Here is a 20,097-nt window from a genome sequence, read left to right as displayed (position 1 = left end):
ATTAATATTTTATTAATCACAAAAGTGAGAAGGCATGGGATATAGTGTACAGAGAGTCAGCTTGGTGTCAGAAGACCTGTGTTCAATTTCAAACTTTGACATGTACTGGCGAGGTGACCCTTGGTACTTTAACCTCTCAGCTCCCCAGGCAACTCTCTAAACCAGAGGTGGCAAACACAGCACTCCCAAGGACAGACAGAAACAGAGCAAAATGTAATTGGGATATATTTAGCCAAATCAATAAAATTACAAAAAAACGTAGATAATGTTCATATATGGTTTCTAAGTTGATATACATCAACAGGGATCCATACGTACAGTTGAGTGTTTCCTACCCCCATTTCTATTCGAGTTTGATATCACTGCTCTGCATCAACAAAATCACAGTACTGGTGTTGTCGTTCAGTCGTTCAGTCATGTCTGATTCCTTGTGGCCTCCATCTGAGGTTTTCCCTGCAAAGATACTGAAGTGGTTTGCCATTTCCTTCGGAAGCTCATGTATAGATGAGGAAACTGAGGCAAACAAGGTGAAGTGACTTGCCCAGGGTCACACAGCTAGTAAGTATCTGAGGACAGATTTGAACTCAAAAACATGAGCATTTCTGACTCCAGATCCGGCATTCTATCCATTGCCCCAACTAGCTGCCCTATTTTGTTTAAATTAAATAAAAATCATGAGGTAGCATGGTCTATGGAAAGAAAGCCAGACTCAGAGAAAGGAAACACCTGGCTGTGAGTTCAGCTTCTGACAAGCCACACGACTCTGAGTCAGGAATTTAATAATAATGGCTAGCACTTATATTTATATTTTAATGTTAATTTAATTTATTTATTAGTATTTCATGTTTCAAGGTTTGCAAAGCACTTTACGAATATTATTGTATTCTCACAACAATCTTGGGAAATAGGTACTATTATGACCCCCATTTTACAGATAAGGAAACTGAGGTAAACAGAAATGAGTTGCCAAGGCCTAGATTTGAACTGGATTTGAACTCAGGTCTTCCTGATGTCAGGCCTAGTGCTCTCATGGCACCAGGAAACTCCTTAAGACTATATAAGTTGCAAAACAGTCATTAATTTTGATCTACATTTTCTTTTACAACATGACTGATATGGAAATGTGTTCTGCATGATTACACATATATAACCTATACCAAACTGCTTGCTTCCTCAATGACAAGGGGAGGGAGGGACAGAGAGAATTCGGAATTCAATGTTTAACATGAACGTTGAAATTTTTTTACATGTAATTGGGGGAAAATAAAATATCAAATTAAAAGGATTCCTTCCAGCTCCCTCCTCCCTCCCGGTTAATAGAGATCTACATTGATAGAGGAAGCTTCTTCACCAAGTAGTTTCCCTACAGGGATTAAATCATAGGTTTCGACAGAAACAAAGAAAAAGAAAGGAAGAAACAAAGAGATAATGTTTAGTGCACAAATGGATTCTGAGAACCTTTGTTTATGGATGTACCCTGGGCCCAATGCTCTACGCCAAGAGGCAAATAAACTACTTAATAAAAAGAGTCAGTCAATAGGCATTTATTAAGCGCCCACTATGGAGCAGCTAGGTGGAGCAGAGTGCTGGGCCTGGGGTCAGAAAGATTTGAATTCAAATCCAGCCTCAGACACTTAATAGTTGTACGACTCTGGGCAAGTCACTTCACCCTATTTGCCTCAGTTTCCTCATCTGTAAACGAGCTGGAGAAGGAAACAGCAAATCATTTCAGTATCTGTGCCAGAAACCCCCAGTGGCGTCACAGAGAGTCAGACATGACTGAAAGGACTGAACAACAACTAACACCTACTATGCTCCAGTCACTGTGCTCTAAGCACTGGGGACACAGAGAAAGGTAAAAGACAGTCCCTGCTCTCGAGCAGGAGACTAGGAGTCAGAAAACATGAGTTCTAGTTCTTCTTTGCCCATTGTATGACAGAAGTCCTTCCCTCCCAGAGTCAAAGTTACCTTTTCCATCAGCCCTTGGTCTAAGGTTCTTCTCTGTTCCAATAGTTTATACCTTCGTATTACAAAGAGAGAAAGAACGACCTGAGGACCCTTTGCCTAGCTTCTCTCAAAAGCAATTCCCCGTTTGGAGCCAGTATATGTGGATGTTTTTGTATCCATGTGTATATGATTACAGTGAAGAATGCAGCTGTGTTTCTAGATGAAACAGTTCATTCTTGTAAAACTAATCCCTAAGCAATGAGTTTGAGATTACTCTGAGTGGAGATCGTAATCAAATATTTGCTTCCTACAGGGCAGGATGGAACCATAACTAAGAATCTATTCACCTGGGACAAAAACAGTTAGGTTCCCTGGGGTGGGGTGGGGGTGTGGCAACATGCCGATATCTCAACTCTGAGTTCTCCCAGGAGAGGGGGTGGCCTGATCCTAGACTCACTGTAATGGAAGGAGTTGGGGGACCCTGGATGTGATTAGACCCTAAGCCAAAGTGGTCTCTGCCCAAAGAGAAAGGGGAGCCCTCCTACAGAACTCCCTGGTTCTTTTCTCTTCCCCAATCTGTCACTATTCTGTTGATTGCCTAAATATCATAGAAAACTGAAAGAGACTCCCCTAAGGTCATCTAGTGAGACTGACTAAAGTGAAATGACTTTTCCATGGTCACATGCATAGTGAAGATCAGGGTCAGGATTCTAACCCAGGACCTTTGACTCCAGAGTCAGTGGTCTTTCTATTTCTTCCATGTTGGAACATGGGATAGTGCTCCTTTTGCCCCATGCTTATTATGATTCCAGCACAAGATATTCTTCTATAAATTAGCACATGGTTGTAGTATAGATGCAAACTTCAGTAGACCATATGTGCTATCACTCTAGGGACAGCATTTCTTTCTATTTACCTCAGGCTAGTTTTTGGTTTGTTCCCCAAGACTCAAGCTTAACCATTCTTTCATTGGTTCACTGTATTCCTCTTGGTATAAATTGTGGGGGGCAGATCACAGAATCATAGATCAAGAGTTAGAAGAGCTCTCCAAGGCCATCTCCTCCAACTTTCATCGTACAGACAGTCATTCCAATCATAATGATGAAGCAGGATAAAACCCAGTTCTTCTGATTCTAAAAATTCTATTGCTATCATAATGCCAAGCTGCTAGATATCCCTGTCAGAGTGAACTCTGATCCTCAAAGATGAATAAAGGAGTTTTTATCATAACAAGTAATTTAGATTTTATTGAACTGATTTAATCAGTTCTGATTTAAGTGATCACATATGCACACTTGTACTTCACACATACTATGTGAAATGAATCTTTAGCAGCCTACTATTATATCATAGGATCATAGATTTAAGGTCAAAAGGGACCTTAAAAGCCATCAAGTCCAACCCTCTTATTTTACAGAAAAGGAAGCTGAAGCTTGGAGGGAAAGTAACTTGTCCAAAGTCACAATGCTAGTAAATGTGTGGGGTAGGATTTGAATCCAGATCTTCTTGACTTCAAGTCCAGTTTCCTATCCACTACCTCAATCAATTAATAAACAGTTATTACATATCTACTATGTGGTAGGCACTGTGCTAAGCACTGGGGATACAAAAAGAGGCAAAAGCAGTCCCTGTCTTCAAGGAGTTTACAAGCTAATGCTGCCTCTGTTAGCTTTTGCTATTTTCCTTTGTTTTTGAAGATCTTTCCTGGTCGCTGGCAGAATTTATTATTTATCAATGGAATTGTTAAATTTAACCACTGTGTGACTTCAAGTTTATAGACTTGGGAGTTTTTTCAGATGATCTACGGTATAAATTCCTTCAACTGGCACTTCTCTGTCTATAAAAGTCCCAGGCAGTTTTCTTGTATTATTTCTTGCATTCTGGTGTTCAGGTTTTTCAACCTGTATTCTTCTGGGAGATCCATAATCCTTAAGTTGTGTCTACATATCCTGTCTTTGAGATCAATATTTTTGCTTGCAGTGACAGTATATTTTCTTTTCACATTATTGCTTTTTGCTTCTCTTCTTCAATTGTCCTTTACTTCTGTGTATTTGCAGTCCCAATCAATAGTCCTCTTTTTTTGTTTCTTTAGTGAGACTTGCCACCATAGATTCAAGTTTTTTTCTTCTATCAATTATTTCTGCCATGCAGGTCATGAATTCTGCTCTCAATTTTCATTTTTCCACTCATGAATAGCATGTTGTGGTTCTGTATTCTCAAAATCCACAAGGATGTCTGCTTCATCAGGTGTTAAATCATTTTCCTTTCTTTGTAGTATTTATCCATAGATGCCAATACTTATTTACTAGATGTAGAAGCCATATTTCCCTCTGCCATTAATGTCTTCCCCATTAATTTATTTGCCTATGCTCAAGGTCTGTGAATTTTCTTCCTCTTGAGATTTTTGATAATTTCCATCTCCCTAGTCTCCCCACTCACCCTTTATTTTCCCTTATTGCTCATTTTCTGACTCCCTCCCTTTTGGTAGGGCTTTGCCTGGGGACTGGATCTCAAAGCACCTCAGCCACCTCCCACAATAGGCAATTAATAATTCACATGCCTAATTTTCTGCCACATGTGACTTTTGAGGGGACAGAACTAATCTCAGACGGATGCTGGGCTCTTTCACTCAGGTTTATTGGAATGTCACATATTCCCTCATACATGGTGTTCTGTCTTATTCCCTCTGTTCCTCAGTTGTCCAGTCCTGCAGTACAAGGTACTGCCACACCGATACTATTGCAGCATGGAAACATTTCTGTCATTTGGAGTTTGGATCTTTGTGGAACTGGGAAGAGGTGGGGGTCAGGGCATGATGCTCTATTACAAGCCCAGCCCTGTGTCCTGTTCCACCCCCTCTGTTCCTTGCCTCTCCTACAGAGTTCTATTGCAGCACAGAATGCTGCTGTGGTATTTGTGAACTCAGCAAATTTCTGTAGTTTGAAGCTTGGAGTTCTATGGTACTGGAAAGGGGGAGAGGGAGTCAGGATGTTGGATTGCATTTTGTTGCAAGTCTTTAGGTCAGTCTGTAGCCTTGATGCTGGTCATGTGGTGGTAGGTTGGGGAGGAAACGTTAATTGAGCACGACATGGGCATTGGTTCATGGACTTTTTACCTTCTTTTAGGTTGCTGGTATCTTATGTCATGAAAATAGCTGAAATTGCTTTACCTTTGACATATTACTCCTGTTTTGGAGAGGTTTGAAGGTTATGAGGATCAGAGAAAATGTCTAGTCCTCCATCTTGCTGGTCACATAACCTGGAAGTACTAGAGTTTGCTTCTTATTCTTCAGCCCCCAGCCCCCTTCTCTTTCTTCCTCCCTCCCTCCCTCTGTCTCTATCTCCCTATCTCTCATTCCCGCTCTGTCTGTCTCTCTCTCTGTCTCTCCATTTCTCCTAGTACCTCTTCCCTTCACTCCTATAGGTATGCAATCTGAATACTACCTTTTCACAACCCACAGGCTCTCCTAATAGCATTCTACCTAGAACTTCCTTTTGTCCTCATCACATCTCCACCCTCATAAAGTTTTCTATTGACTCAAAGTTAGGCTTTAGGAAGGAAGCAATGTGTTTGAATTAATTTACACTAAGCTGTGAACTACTTATATCCCCTTTAATTCTGACAGGAATATTGGCATTTTAAAAGACTTGCTAAAATGCTTGCTAAGTCCAAATGAATCTCTAATTGGTGAAATATTAGCAAGTATGAAAAAATGTGAGATGCCACCTGACAGTATATAGAGGGCTAGACTGGGAAGCAGGAGAACATGTATTCAAGCCTTGCCTCTGACACATATAGACTGCGTGACCCTGGACAAGTCAGTTAACCTCTTAACACCTTTGAATCTATATTGGTGAAGAGTTTCCTTCCTGGAAGCTCAATACACAGAGGAAATCACAAGTCTAAACTCCTCCCAAGGTAAAGAATTTTAAAGATGAACTCTTAGGGCAGGGACTGGCTTTTGCCTCTTTTTGTATCTCCAGCACTTAGCACAGTGCCTGGTACATAGTCAATACTTAATAAATGTTTATTGGTTGATAGTTAGAATGAGGGCTTGATTGAGGACTCAGAGCAGCTCCTGGCACTTAGTGCTTAATACACATTTATAATGTAGATAATGTTGATTGATGACTCATATCCAATCACAGGTCCCAAGTCTTAGGCTATGAGGGGCATTAAGAGGTTAAGAGCCTTGTTCAGGGTCATGCAGTCTATATATGTCAAGGACAAGACTTGAGTACATATTCTCCTGCTTCCCCATCTAGCCCTCTATATGTCAGGCAGCATACCATATGTTTTCATACCTGCTAATATATCACCAATCAGAGATTTATTTGGGTTTAACAAGTATTTTAGCAAGTCTTTTCAAATGCCAACATACCTGCCAGAATTAAGTAGAGCTATAGCTAGGTTATAGTTTCTTCCAGGGCACTGAAATGTAGAGGCTCTGACAGTATTTTCAGCCCTTCAGCTATCCCAAACACTTGATGACTGAGCTCAGGAATAGGTTGTTACAATAAGAAGCCAGACCTGAGGTCCTTCTCCACCTGGTCCCTTTCCCTGTCCCTGTCATCAGCCTCCCTAATCCCTCCCCTATTCCTGTCTGCCTATTCTGAAGGGAGTCTGCTGTTTTATACATTCTGAGCTTCGAAGAATCAGAAACATAAAAGGGTCTGTGCATCTGGGGACTCAGATTGAGAAGTGAGTGCTTGCTTCATGTGTGGAATCTTTTCTGGGCATGACATCCCCCACCAGCTTGGTGTGAGACTATTGTCCTGACACTGATTCTGAGCCTGAGTTCAACATCTCTGTTGTCCATTTGGCTCAGGAATGTCCAACTCTTTGTGACTCCGTTTGGGGTTTTCTTGGCAAAGATAATGGAGCAGTATGCTATTTCTTTCTTCAGCTCATTTTACAGAGGAGGAAACTGAGGCAAACAGGGTTAAGTGACTTGTCCAGGTTCACATAGCTAGTGAGTGTCTGAGGCTTGGTTTGAACTCGGGTCCTCCTGACTCCAGGTCTGTGCTCTATCCACTGCATCACCTAGCTGCCCTTCATCCTCTCTAGGCAAATTGTCATACCAGTTATTTACTGACCCAGATTTCCAAACAAACATCTGTATGCCTACATCCTCAGCTTCTCTTCATTTGCAGTGGACAGCCACAAAAGCTGGCCCTCATACCCCCACACTGACTGCTCTGTCGTCACAGTTCTCTGAAAGGTGGAAACCAGAAGTAATCAACTTGCCTTTTCCTTTGCTATGGCAGGCAATCTCCCAGTCTTAGCTCCTCTCATTTCCATTACAATAATACTTGAGAATTGTGTAACACTTTAAGATTCATAGGGTCGTAGCTGGAAGAGCTGTTAGAGGTCACTGAGTCCAAGCTATATTTTTACAGATGAGGCAACTGAGGCAAAGAGAGTTTAAGTGATTTGCTCAGGGTTACAAGGCACTAAGTGGCAGGATTTGAATCCAGCTCTGCCTCCTTCTAAGTCCAGGACTCTATCTAATAACAACAATAATGAAAATTATAATAATAACAACATTTATAAAGAACCTACTATGGACCAAGTACCATGCTAAGTGCTTCTCTGATTCTCATAACAACTCTGAGGCCATCATTATCTCCATTTTACAAATGAGGAAACTGAGGCAAACAAGGTTTAAATTACTTACTTAAGATCACACTACTAGCGCAAATGTCTGAAATCAAATTTGAAAACAGGTCTTCCTAACTCCAGGCCTGGCATTCTAACCAGTGTGCCACATAGGTTCCTCTTTACCATGTACACACACCAGCAGTGGGATCCGGAAGAAAGGTGTGAGAGTGATGATACTCTTGGGGTGGAGTGGGCGGCAGAGTGGGGGATAGATGGTAGCCTAGGACCAAAGTGAGCCATAGACTTCCATCCTAGAGATGTGGGTGGGTTATTAATCCACCTCCCCAATAATCCTTCATGCTTTACAATCCCTTGTTGATTCTGCACTGCCCATTGTGATCCCTATGGAGAAGTAGCTCCTCGCACCCCCGGTTTCAGGCAACCTGGGTAGAGAAAGCGGGCTCCCATTGATGTCAAAGCCCTGCTTTCCCTTTAGTGGTTACTATTCTGGGAATCAAAGTTTATTTCCCTCCCGTGGTAGACAAATGATTGTATCTTATGGTAGCACCACATTACCCCTATGTACCTATGAGGGAAAATGGAAATATGGAAACAGTGGAGAAAGATCACCCAAAGGAAGAATGCAGAAAAATGAATTCTCCCTTTAGACTTGTCTATTCAGCCAGTTAGAAAGTAATTGATGGTGTTCGCAGGAGTTTTACAGGGCTTCACCCACGAATCAATAAAATGGCAAACACGCTGGGGTTTAAGACGAAGATTGAAGAAAATGACAAACCTTTTAGCGCTGGTCTGAAAATTAGAAAATTGAGATACAAGTCCATTTTTACTATTTATGAGCAGCGTAGGTCAGGGCGTGTCACTTCTATTCTCTGAGCTTCAGTTATTATTGTTAACATGCTCCACAGATGTGAGTTATAATTTGGGGTTAGGGGGATCCCTAAGGGCAAAAATTTGTCTGATGCATCTCCACTATCTCTTAACTGCCTAGGGAGCATAGTAGAAGCAACGGTGGGTAACCTGCGGACTTGAGGCCACATATGGCCCTCTAGGTCCTTGAGTGCAGTCTTTTGACTGAGTCCAAGTTTTACAGAACAAATCCTTTTATTAAGGGGATTTGTTCTGTGAAGTTTGGATTCAGGCAAATTCTGTATCTGCTATTTATTCAATCTTACAGTGATCATGTAGTGGAAAGAATACTGACTTTGGGGGTCAGAATGTCTGGGTTCAGATCCTGTCCCTATTATCTGTTAGCTATGTGACCATCACCACTCTGATCCTTGGTTTCCTTTTCTGCAAAATAGAGAGATGATATTTACCCACACTACCTCATATGACTGTGGTTGGGAAAAGTCCTTTGTAAATTGTAAAAAGATTTAGAAAGGAAACTTTGGTTATCACGGAGATATTTTTACTTTGTGCCATTTAGAAGAAAGAGTAGCTGTGTGATCCTGGGCAAATCACAACCTCTTTGCACCTCACTTTCTTCATCTGTAGAATAGGGATAATAAGGCTTTCAATTCAATTCAACAGAAATTTATGAAGCACCTACTATGTGCAAGGCATTGGACTAGGTCAGGGGAGGGGAATAGATGTGTTCTGTGAAGTCTGGATTCAGTCAAAGGGAGCACTTGAAGACTTAGAGGGCCACATGTGGCCTCGAGGCCCCCAAGTTCCCCACCCCTGTTCTAGGTGCTGGGGAAACAAAGACAAAGAATGAAATATTCACTGCCCTCTAGTGACTGACATTCTACTTGTCCTATCTTACGTTGGGAAAGTGCTTTGTAAACCTTGGAATGCTACAACGTGAGATATTATTTACTAGTTCAAACAAGGAAAACCAGATTGTTCTGGTCTGTGCCATTCAAGGTAGGATATTTGCTCTTCCACTGGCCACGTGTATGCACCACTGAGATGTAGTGCAACAGTGATACCTTCCACCAGGGACAATGGAACGAAGATAATTTCAGGGCTCTAACCAGACCCTCTTTCCTATGAAAGCAAGTGCTTAGCAGCACTATGCTTTCTTGAAACCCTTTGGCCCATCGACTCTCTTCGTTACTAGTAGATATTCGAACCACATATAGCCCTTTAAAATGTATTGGGAACATTGGAAAAAGGCCCAGTGTCCAAGACATGGCAAGCACAATGCACGCTGGCTCTTTTGAAGTGTGGGGTAACTAAAGGAACACTAAGTAACTCTGATAAGTTTGACTGCACTTTGTTAGAATAAGAGCAGAATTTATTCATGCATAGAGAAAAGCTTGGAAACTAAGATGCCACAAATGATAACAAGACAGGAAGTTCACTAAGATTTTTACAGAATGAATCAGATTCAGATAAACTAGAACTGAAGGAGACCTCCGAGGTCAGTCAACTTGTCCAGTCCCTACCTAAACAACGAATCTTGTCACAACATCCCCAACCTGGAACCTTCCCATATTCACTTGAAGATCTCCCACAATGGGTGGCCCATCTCACTTTTTTTTGACAACTCTAATTAATAGAAATATGTGTGTATATTGAAACAAAAGATATTTCTCAGAAACTGTGGATATGATTTACTAATAAAAGTGCAAGGTATGGAAAATACTGAAGAATTATATGGTATGCCACTGTGTGTGGAGATGGCACTGATATCAGAAGATTAGAATTAGGATCATCTTAATCAGCTAGGTGGTGCAGTGGACAGAATGTTGGGCCTGGAGTGAAAAGACTTGAGTTGAAATCCTACTTAGATACTTCCTAGCTGTGAGACTCTGGGCAAGTCACTTAATGTTATCTGCCTCAGTTTCCTCAACTGTAAAATGGAAATAATAGCAAAGTGAATAGGCATTTATTAAGCACCTACCATGTGCCAGCACTGGAGATACAAATAAAGACAAGACAATCTCTGACCTGAAGAAGCTCACAATCTGATGGGGAAGACCACAAGCAACAAATATGTACAAACAGGCTATTTACAGGATAAAGAGGAAATAATTAGCAGAAAGAAGATACCAGAATTGAGAGAGTTTGGGAAAGCATCTTCATCACAAGGTTGTGAGGACTGAATGATCTGTAAAGCATCTAGCACAGAGCTGACACACAGCAGTCACTTAAGAAATGCTTATTCCCTTCCTCTTGCCCCTTTATTCACTGTATATGGAGATGGACAGATTTCAAAAGATTAGAATTAAGATTATCCTAAGCAGGATTTAAAACAATATAAGGCAATTTATTATATATAATATATAATAATTATAAGGCTATAATAATATAATAATATATAAGGTTATAGAATAACCTTGCTGATATGTATGATCATGTTCTTAAAGGATTTTGTATTGGACACAAATTGGGAACAAGGTAAATGGGAAGCTGTTACCAATAACAACAGCAAAAAAAAAGACATGCAGGAGATTGTTGAGTATGAGAAACAGGTACACACTCTTAGATATAAAGACATTTTAACATGTGGCAAATCTGCTAATTCTTTGGAAACAGAATTGAACAAGAATAGCTTTTTTTGTAGCCCACTTGATGCTTTGCAGACCTTTACAGATTTGGTTTTGAGACGAGGAGAAAAATTACAATTAACTTTCTGACCTAGGATGATGACAGGGGAGAGAGATACTATGTTTAGCCACCAGGTGGTGCTGCTAACCACTAACATGATCAGAAAGCATTAAGCTGGCTCTGTTTAAGTAGATGTATAGGAAGGTTTCAATCTCAGTACAGTTCTTAGAGGCCCCCACCTCCACTTAGAAAGGATCATAGATCTAAAGCTAGGAGGGACCACAAAGTTCATTTAGTTCAACTCATCATTTTATAGATGAAAAAACTGAAGCCCAGAAGGTAAATGCCTTGCCCAAGTTTACACAGGTAAATTTTTTTTTAATCAGAGGTAGGATTTAAACCAACGACCTCTGACTCCAGAGCTAGCATTCCTTCCACTGCAGCTTATGCAAATTCATATGTCTAATGTGAATTTACACCATCAGAATTAACTCTGAGTGTTCAACCTACTGGCAAAACCTTGCCTCTTCCCTGCACTTACTGTATCTCATTGTGCCCTAATCATGTGACCTTGACATAATGTAGTGGTGTCCATAAAGGGTGGAGAAAATACACTATATAATCTCTCTCTTTTAGTCAGCATAGTCACAATAAAATAGCACATAAAACATCTGTGCTATTTTGATACTTGAAGATACTTCTAGGCCCAGGAAGCTCTTGGAGAGTCACAAATTGCTGTGCCCAGGAGTTCTAAGGCAGACATGGATTGGTTTAACCCTCTATGAGGCAGTGAATAAGTATAGAAAACACAATACAGCCCCCAATCCACGGTCTCACGCTGCCAATTAGCTCAGTCTTTTGATGTCAATTCAGGAATTCTAGATTTGAGATTCCTGCTCCTCATAGTACAGAGCACAGATCTGAGATCTGTTGAGAATTTAAATTCCTGATGGTCAGGTTTTTTCCATTTGATATCCAGTCACTGGCAAATTCCTCAGATTGCTTCTTGCCACAGCTGGCTTATTTCTTGGGGAGATGGAAAATCAGACATGAAGAAAACTTCTTTGCCTTGCTCACCATCTTGTCCCTTCTCTCTCCCTTATCTCTCACCTTGAACCATTTAGTTCAGGTTCCCTGTGGCTTCAAGGCATATCACATGCCCACTGATCTTTCCACTGAGCAGCTAAACTTGGATATTTGCTGTTTCTTTTCAACTCTATTTTTACGGGAATACGGGGAAGAAGGGAATAAAGGAGTTTTATATATAAAGAGTCCAAGTCACTGTTTAGTACCTTACAATGTGAGAAAAAACTTGATCATGGCTTGGGGGTAAGATGAAAATATATAATAAAAGCAAAATATTGCTTCTACAGTTACAGAGTGGTGTAAGTTCACAGGAATAATTTTCTATTCATCCATGCAATTATTTGTTGAGATATGGACAGGAACCAGATTTAGGATTTCTTTAGTATTGGGAACACACAGATGAGGAAGCTAACTCCATAAATGCAAATCACATTACCTTCTCTGCAACTTATAGTTTTGGAAAATTGCCTACAACATCGAGAGGGTGAGTGACGCAGTATGTGTCAGAGCTGGGACTGGAACCCACATCTTCTTGACCATGACACCAGTTTTCTGTCTACCACAACATGTATTCGTTGATTGCTATAAAATTACTAAACAAGAAAATATGGGCACTCATGCTTCAGGTTTATCTCACTACTGAATCATCTACTCTATTTTTCTCTGACCCCTGTTCCAACCAGCACAATTTGACTCCATCCTCCAAATCTTCAATATTCCCCAGTCTCTACTGATGGGAAAAGGTAATTCAGGATCAGGGTCACTCTGAACATCCAGCACCAAGGGGATATTTCTAAATACACCATAGACTAGGAAGGTTGTGAACCAAAAATATGAACCTGGGAAACTTCAAGGATTTTCCCATCATCACCATGCCTCAGAGATGCATCCTTGGAGGGTCTTTGTTTTCCCACAAAAGTCATTTGTGATACATGAAATGATCTTATTCACACCCCTTCAGTAAGTTACTTCACTAGACTGGTGAACATTATAGGATGGCAAGAAAACTGATTCACTATCTAGTGGGTGACCATAACCAGAAAAGCAAACCAGTAAAGGATGTAGGAGACCCAAGGTCTAAGGAGCACTTTCAAAATGGTGGTGCCATGTCCCGAGAGCAACCTTAATATCCAGAAGCTCCTTCTCCCACACCAGATGATGTTCTGTTATGGCGAGTTTCTTGAATAAGTAAGCACAAAGGAAGAATGAATGGAGACTCAATTAAAGGGAAACTAAAGCTGCTTCATGGCAGCTTTGGACATACCAGTCTCAACAATGGAGTGCTGCGAATCTGAAAGAATGGAGGTCAAGGTGAACTGAGGCTTTGAGTTCAGTGAAAGGTTCTTTACTCTCAGGTGGAAGGGATCAATGTCATAAACCCAGAGAAGGGGGTTGAGAAATTGAGAGTGTATGTGCAATTTTAGTAATAACTTGGCACAGTCTATAGAACACTGATCCAGGAGTCAAGACCTGAATTCAAATTCAACCTCAGACATACTAGCTCTGTGATCTTGGGCAAGTCACTAAACCTGGACACCTCAGTTTCCTCATTTGTAAAACAGGGATAATAATAGCACCTATCTCCCGGTGTTGGGAGGTTCAAACCCTCAAATAATTGTAAAACACTTAGCACAGTGCCTGGCACATAGTAAACAGTATATAAATGTGACTATTATTTTTATTAATAATTGTCATCATTATTTTGTAAATCTTGACTTTTTAGAGGCTAACAGAAGCATAAAACATTAGAGGCAGAATAGAAGGATCTTACATAGGACTTTATATAGGCAAATACTCTAATTTAACAGATAAGGAAACTGAGACCCAATGGAATTAAGTGACTCAACCATGATCATGGTGTAGTGCAGTGATGTCAAATTCAAGTAGAAACTACACCCAAGCATCTCCACCAGATGCATGTTGACTTAGAAAACCTCATATTACCACTATCTATGTTTTATTGTATTTTTATTCAGTTTATTAAATGTTTCTCATTTACATTTTAATCTGGTTATGGCTGCTTTTGGCAGTGTTGTGTGGCCTATATGGCCAGGATTGGACCCCTCTGATATAGCAGATAGAGAGCTGGACTTGGTATCCAGAAAACCTGGATTTAAACCCCATCTTAGAGGCTTCCTAGCAGAGTGACCATATCAGTCATTTCATCTCTCTCAACCCCAGTTTCCCCATTTATACAAGCTGACAGTAATAGCACCTACTTCACAGGGTTGTTACGGGAGTAAGAGATACGTGAAGGGCTTTGCAAACCTGTGAGTTAACAACGATTATTATTGTTATTGGTGATGGGACTGAGTTTCAAACCTAGTTTCCCGATTCTCCATCCAGGGTTTTTTTTTGCCATTATTTTTGTTTTGGCATCTTCCCCCCCCCCCCCCCCCTTGTGATTTCTTGTTATATGCCTACTTACCCTCTCACTTGTCTTATGAGTCATCTCTTGTAAAAAAAGAATTTTAAAAATTGGGGAAACCCTTTAGCAATCCAATACATCAGTGGTGTCTGGCATCATATATCATTTTCTATACCCACAGTCCCATATCTCCCCCTGAAAGGAGGTACATTTTCTTAACTCTTAGATAGGGCCAAGCTTGATAACTGTTGTTCTACTTTGTACTATATGATGCTGCCTCTCAAATTCTTTTAGCTGATTAGGGGGTTTTCTTCTAGAATAGCATTCTTTTCCAAGGAATCCATGAGAATACCTCACTTTGCAATTATATCTCTCTCCCTTATCAGACTTGTAATGGTCCAGTTTCTCAAAAAGCGCATAGTAACGGAGACGGGAGAGGATGGTCCTGATAGGGGTGTCCATTGGTTCTGTGAGCAAGTTAAATCGCTATCACTGACAGCTAAGTGTGGTCGTAGATAGAATGTTGGACTTGGAGTCGGGAAGACTCAAGCCTAAATCCCACCTCAGACACATGAGCTGTGAGATCCTGGGCAAATCTTTTGACTTCTTTGTGTTAGAATTCCCTCATCTATAGAATGGGACAGTAGTCACTCCTATTTCACAAGACTACTGTGAAGATTAAATAATATATCTAAGGAGATTTGCAAACCTTCAGGTGCCCATATATAGGTACGTCCGACTCTTTGCGACCCCATTTGTGGTTTTCTTGGCAAAGACACTGGAGTGGTTTGCCATTTCCTTTTCCAGTTCATTTTACAGATGAGGAAACTCAGGCAAGCAGGGTGAAATGACTTGCCCAGGGTCACACAGCCAGTAAGTGTCTGAGACCAGATTTGAACTTGGAAAGAAGAGTTCCTGACTCCAGGCCTGGCATTCCATCCTGCACCAACTAGTTGTGCCAGCATAAATGCTAGCTGCTATGATCCGTTCATCAGAATGTGGCAGGGCCACTGTAGACATCAATCTTATGCGATATATTCATAATGGCCATATCTCAGAACATAGTTTTTTTTTTGTCTCCCTGATGCTCATGAAATTCTCTGCTCTTTGTGGATGGAGTCTAGAAAAGATACCAGAAGGAATTGGGCCACCCTGACCTCTGCCTGTGTCCCATGATCTGACATAGGCAAACTATAAAGCAAAAGGAAAGACTCAGAACATACAGCTGGCTCATCTCATGTCACAAAACAGTAATGGCACAATTTTTTTTGGTAACGTTAAGAAAGGCATGGACAGACACTGGGTTGAATTCTGATCTTTTTCAAGATAATGAGAACAGCTATTTTTTTGTTTACATGGTTTTCCCTCAGTAGGAGTGAAAGATAAAATTAGTTAAGTAGGATGACATATGGGTAGAGAACTATAGGCAGGCCCTGCTATCAAGATACAGCCTAATTGGCTAAATGAGCGAATCCTGAATTTGACCTTAGACTGGAAGAATGGATAGATGAGCTCAATCTAGAAAGCCCTTGTGGGTAGATGCCTCAAATCTTGCGAGCGTTTGGAAGAGATGAGACCCTTCTTAAGGGATACTGGTAGCTTAGAACAGGAAAGATAACTTTAATTAAAGATTCTATTAAAAATCTTGGTACCATTCAGAAAATGAGTAGATATCTTTTCTGTGTACTTTTAATTCCCTTAGTTTTCTAAACTGTTTCTGAAATTGCACATTCTTTTCCCTTGTAAATATAACTTAGAAAATGCACTCTTTTATCCTGAAGGGTATTTGGAAAAGGACAAGGGAAAGATAGAAATGATGAATGAAGAACATTCAGCAGTGGTGGCAGTTATGGAGACAGGAGGTCACGAGGGTTCTATTTGGACATATCTCTAAACCCAAGGAGCCCAGTTGGCTGAGGCTCAATGTCTGGAGTTGAAGTTCAAGGATCAAGGAGGTTTTGAAAGTAGTGAAAGCCTTGGGGCTAAAAAGTACAAGTTCCTTGGACTGGCTCCAAATAAAAGTGTTCCTGTCCCAAGTTGACTTTTGTTTATTGAAGCATAAGGTTTCAGGCCAGAGATGGAACAAGTCTTAGAAACTACTTAGTCCAAACACCTAATTTTACAGAGGAAGAAACAGCCTATCCAGAGAGTTTTTTACCCATAGTTACAGTTTCACTTGATGCTGGTTCATTCCCGTTCTCTCTCTCTCTCTCTCTCTCTCTCTCTCTCTCTCTCTCTCTCTCTCTCTCTCTCTCTCTCTCTCTCTGTCTCTCTCTCCCTCTCTCCCTCTCTCTCTCTCTTTCTTTCTTCCTATTCCTCCTCCATGTATTCCTACAAGGATAATCAGTTCTAAAATCATGGTATATGAAGCCAGCTTAGAAACACCAGTCCAGAGGTTCTGGTTCTGTTTGCTTCTTTGCAGAGGCAAAAGTCAGGCTCTGAGTGACAATGAGGCTTTTGCTAGGCATATTTGGAAATAGCTGCAGCCTTCCTTCCCCTATTGCTCAACTGTCTTGCCTCCCAGATTGTGGGAAGAGAATCCAAGAAAGAACTTAGCAGACCAAGAGTGGTATCCATTCTAGACCTTGGTGATGGCAAAGGGTAAGGTAATTATGAAGGGGCTACAGCTCTAGGCCTGATCTTTTTATTTCAAAACAGGACAAGGGTGCTAGCTCAGGGCACAGGTTCACTGGACAAACAGGCATAGGGACTGGTGGGGGCAGATGAGCAAACTACTGCGGAATCTTGTCAGTTGAAATATTTCAATAGTACGTAACATGGAAAGAACATCTGCAAAATGTGTGGGAAGGGCTCCAAGAAAAAGGAAAAGAGGCCATTTTTTTCTGGCAGTTTACAGGGGAAGTTTTCAGGTCCTTCTACCTTTAAATGAACTGACTCCATGGCTGAAAAGTGGAGCTATAGACTTATTTCATCTATTGCTGCTCAGGAATATCTGACTCTTCGTGATCCTATTGACCATAGTAGGCCAATACAATTTATGGGGTTTTCTTGGCAAAGAGACTGGAATGGTTTGTCAATTCCTTCTCTAGCAGATTAAGGCAAAAAGAAGCTCAGTGACTTGACCAAGGTCACACAACTAGTAAGTGTCTGAGATAGGATTTGAATTTAGGTCTTCCTGACTTCAGGCCAGCAATCTATCTATTGAGACACGTGTCTACTAGATTATTATCTAGAGATACACACACACACACACACACACACACAAACCCCAAAACAACCCAGGTAGCCCACAAGGTATGACTAAGATTAGTTTACCTGCTTCAAATGATCACTCGTTTTAGTCAACAGAAGCTGGAAACCATGACCCAAGGCCAAGTGTTATTTATAAAGTACATTACATTAGTTTGTTCAAATACAGTCGGAGTCAAAACAGCAGCTGTTGAATGACTGGCTAGAATGAGCAGAAAGTTGTGCTTAACGGTCTTTGCAGTAGGCCCTAGTAGCTATTAAATACAGCATTTGTTGAATAGAATTGAAGGTATCATTAAATAAGCACAAAAACTAAATGGAAAGCAGACTACTTGTGACCTTATAATCAAGATTTGGTTCCAAATGCTTAATTTCAAGCAGAATTTACACTCACAGTATGGAGTTCAAGAGAGATATCATAGCTAGAAAGAAATCCAGGCATAGAGATCACATACTTAAAGTGTGGAAAAGAAAACAAAAGAGGTCCCAGGAGACAGCCTTGGGGGAAATGTTCTGACTTAATGGCCAGGAAGAGGAAGAGGAGGAAGAGGAGGGTGCTCTGCCAAGACAAATGAGAAGGAATGATCACACAGGCCAGAAGAGACAGAAGCCGAGTCATAGAAGCTGAGAAACACAGCGTCAGAAATTGCAGAGAGGTCAAGAAACATGAGAACTAAGAAAGGACCGTCGAATTTAACCTTGGAAATAGCAGATTCAGTCAAGCGGTGAGACTGAAAGGGATGGAGAAGTGAGTGGAGATTGGGGAACAGATGGTAGGAGTATAGACCAGACATATCAAACACATAGGTCACACTGAAGCCCAGAACATTCCCTAATGCAACCAGACCAGATTAAAATGCTATTGATAAATATTTAACAAAATAAAAATATAGTAACATATAAATATTGTTAATACATGGCTTTCTAGGTCAACAATACAGCCCAGTTTCTATTAGCTTGACAACATTGGTATAAGGCAACTGCTTTCTAAGAGCTGGGCTGTGAAAAGGAAAAGAGATATTAAAATGAGAGCTTTGAGGAACAGCGGTACCAAATGAGTTTTATTTTATTTTTTTAAGGATGGGTGTCACCTGGCCATATCTGATGGACTACAACACTTGAGCAGTTCTTTGGTATCCCCCCCCCCAAAATTAAGCCAGGATTTATGAGATAGCTAGCATGGCAACCCTAAGTCAGGGGAACATTACTCCATGTGGAAACCCCATTTCAGGAGCCTTTTAGAGATGCTAGTGATTTTTCATTATCCTAATTCATCTAATGATGCTAAGATAGAGGTTTCAGTCTGTGGGGTATAAATAGGATCCAGACTGGGTGAGATAATTTGAATTAAAATCAAGCTTTTCCATTCCCAACAGAAAGGACCAAAGTCAATCTTTTAACTTCTGTGACAACTTGTAATGGAGGTTGCCACTTCACTATCCCAAACTGGATGAGTCAGTGTTCACCTTGCACTTCTCTATGTTGGGGCATTGCTTGTACCATACTTTCCACTTTGAATGTCCTCCCTTGTACCTGCCCATCTTTAAGGCCTCACTCCAATTTCCCATGTTTGGAACTCTGTTTCAGCCTTCCACTTCTTAGAATCTCTAGCTCCATCCAAGGCCCAGATCAAGTATCTTTTATCACAAGAGGTCTTTCCTGGTCCCTCCAACTTGTTAGCACTTCCCAAACAAATTACTTTGTATGCATTTTGGGTGTATGTTGTTTACCCAATAGAATGTACTATCTTTAGGGCAGGGCCCACTTCCTTTTCTAACCCCAATGCTGAACACAGTATCTAGCACATAATGTTTAATGTTTGTTGAATTGAAAATTTCTGTGGAGGGTAATAGACTTGAATGAGCATTGACTTCAGAGTTAGGTTTAGATCTGGGTTCAGATCCTAGCTCCAACATTAACCAGTTATATAACCCTGAGCAAGCCCTTTCATCTCCATCTCCATTTCTTCAGAGAAATACTAATACTTTGTTTACCTACCCCACAGGTTTATCTTAAGAAAAACGCATTACATAAAACATGTTATCATCTAAACAAGGTATGAACCCCAATAATACTTTATATCTCTTTTATGCCACTTTTTACTTTATTATCTTGTACTTAACAATACTAACAGTAGTAACGTTGGCATTTACGTTGCATTTTAAAGTTTGCAAAATGCTTTATAAATAGTACCTCATTTTATCCTCTCAATATTTGGAGGTAGGAGTTATTACCCCTATTTTACAGCTGATGAAATTGAACCAGAGGTCAAATGACTTGCCCAAGGTCACAGAGTTAATGTCTCAGGCTCAATTTGAAAACAAGCTTTTCATAGCCCAGCTCTTCAAAGCCCCACCACCTCAAGCCCT

Source organism: Notamacropus eugenii, chromosome 3 (assembly GCF_028372415.1).
Source record: "Notamacropus eugenii isolate mMacEug1 chromosome 3, mMacEug1.pri_v2, whole genome shotgun sequence".
In the NCBI taxonomy this organism is placed as follows: Eukaryota; Metazoa; Chordata; class Mammalia; order Diprotodontia; family Macropodidae; genus Notamacropus; species Notamacropus eugenii.
Note: the sequence above shows the minus strand (reverse complement) of the source record.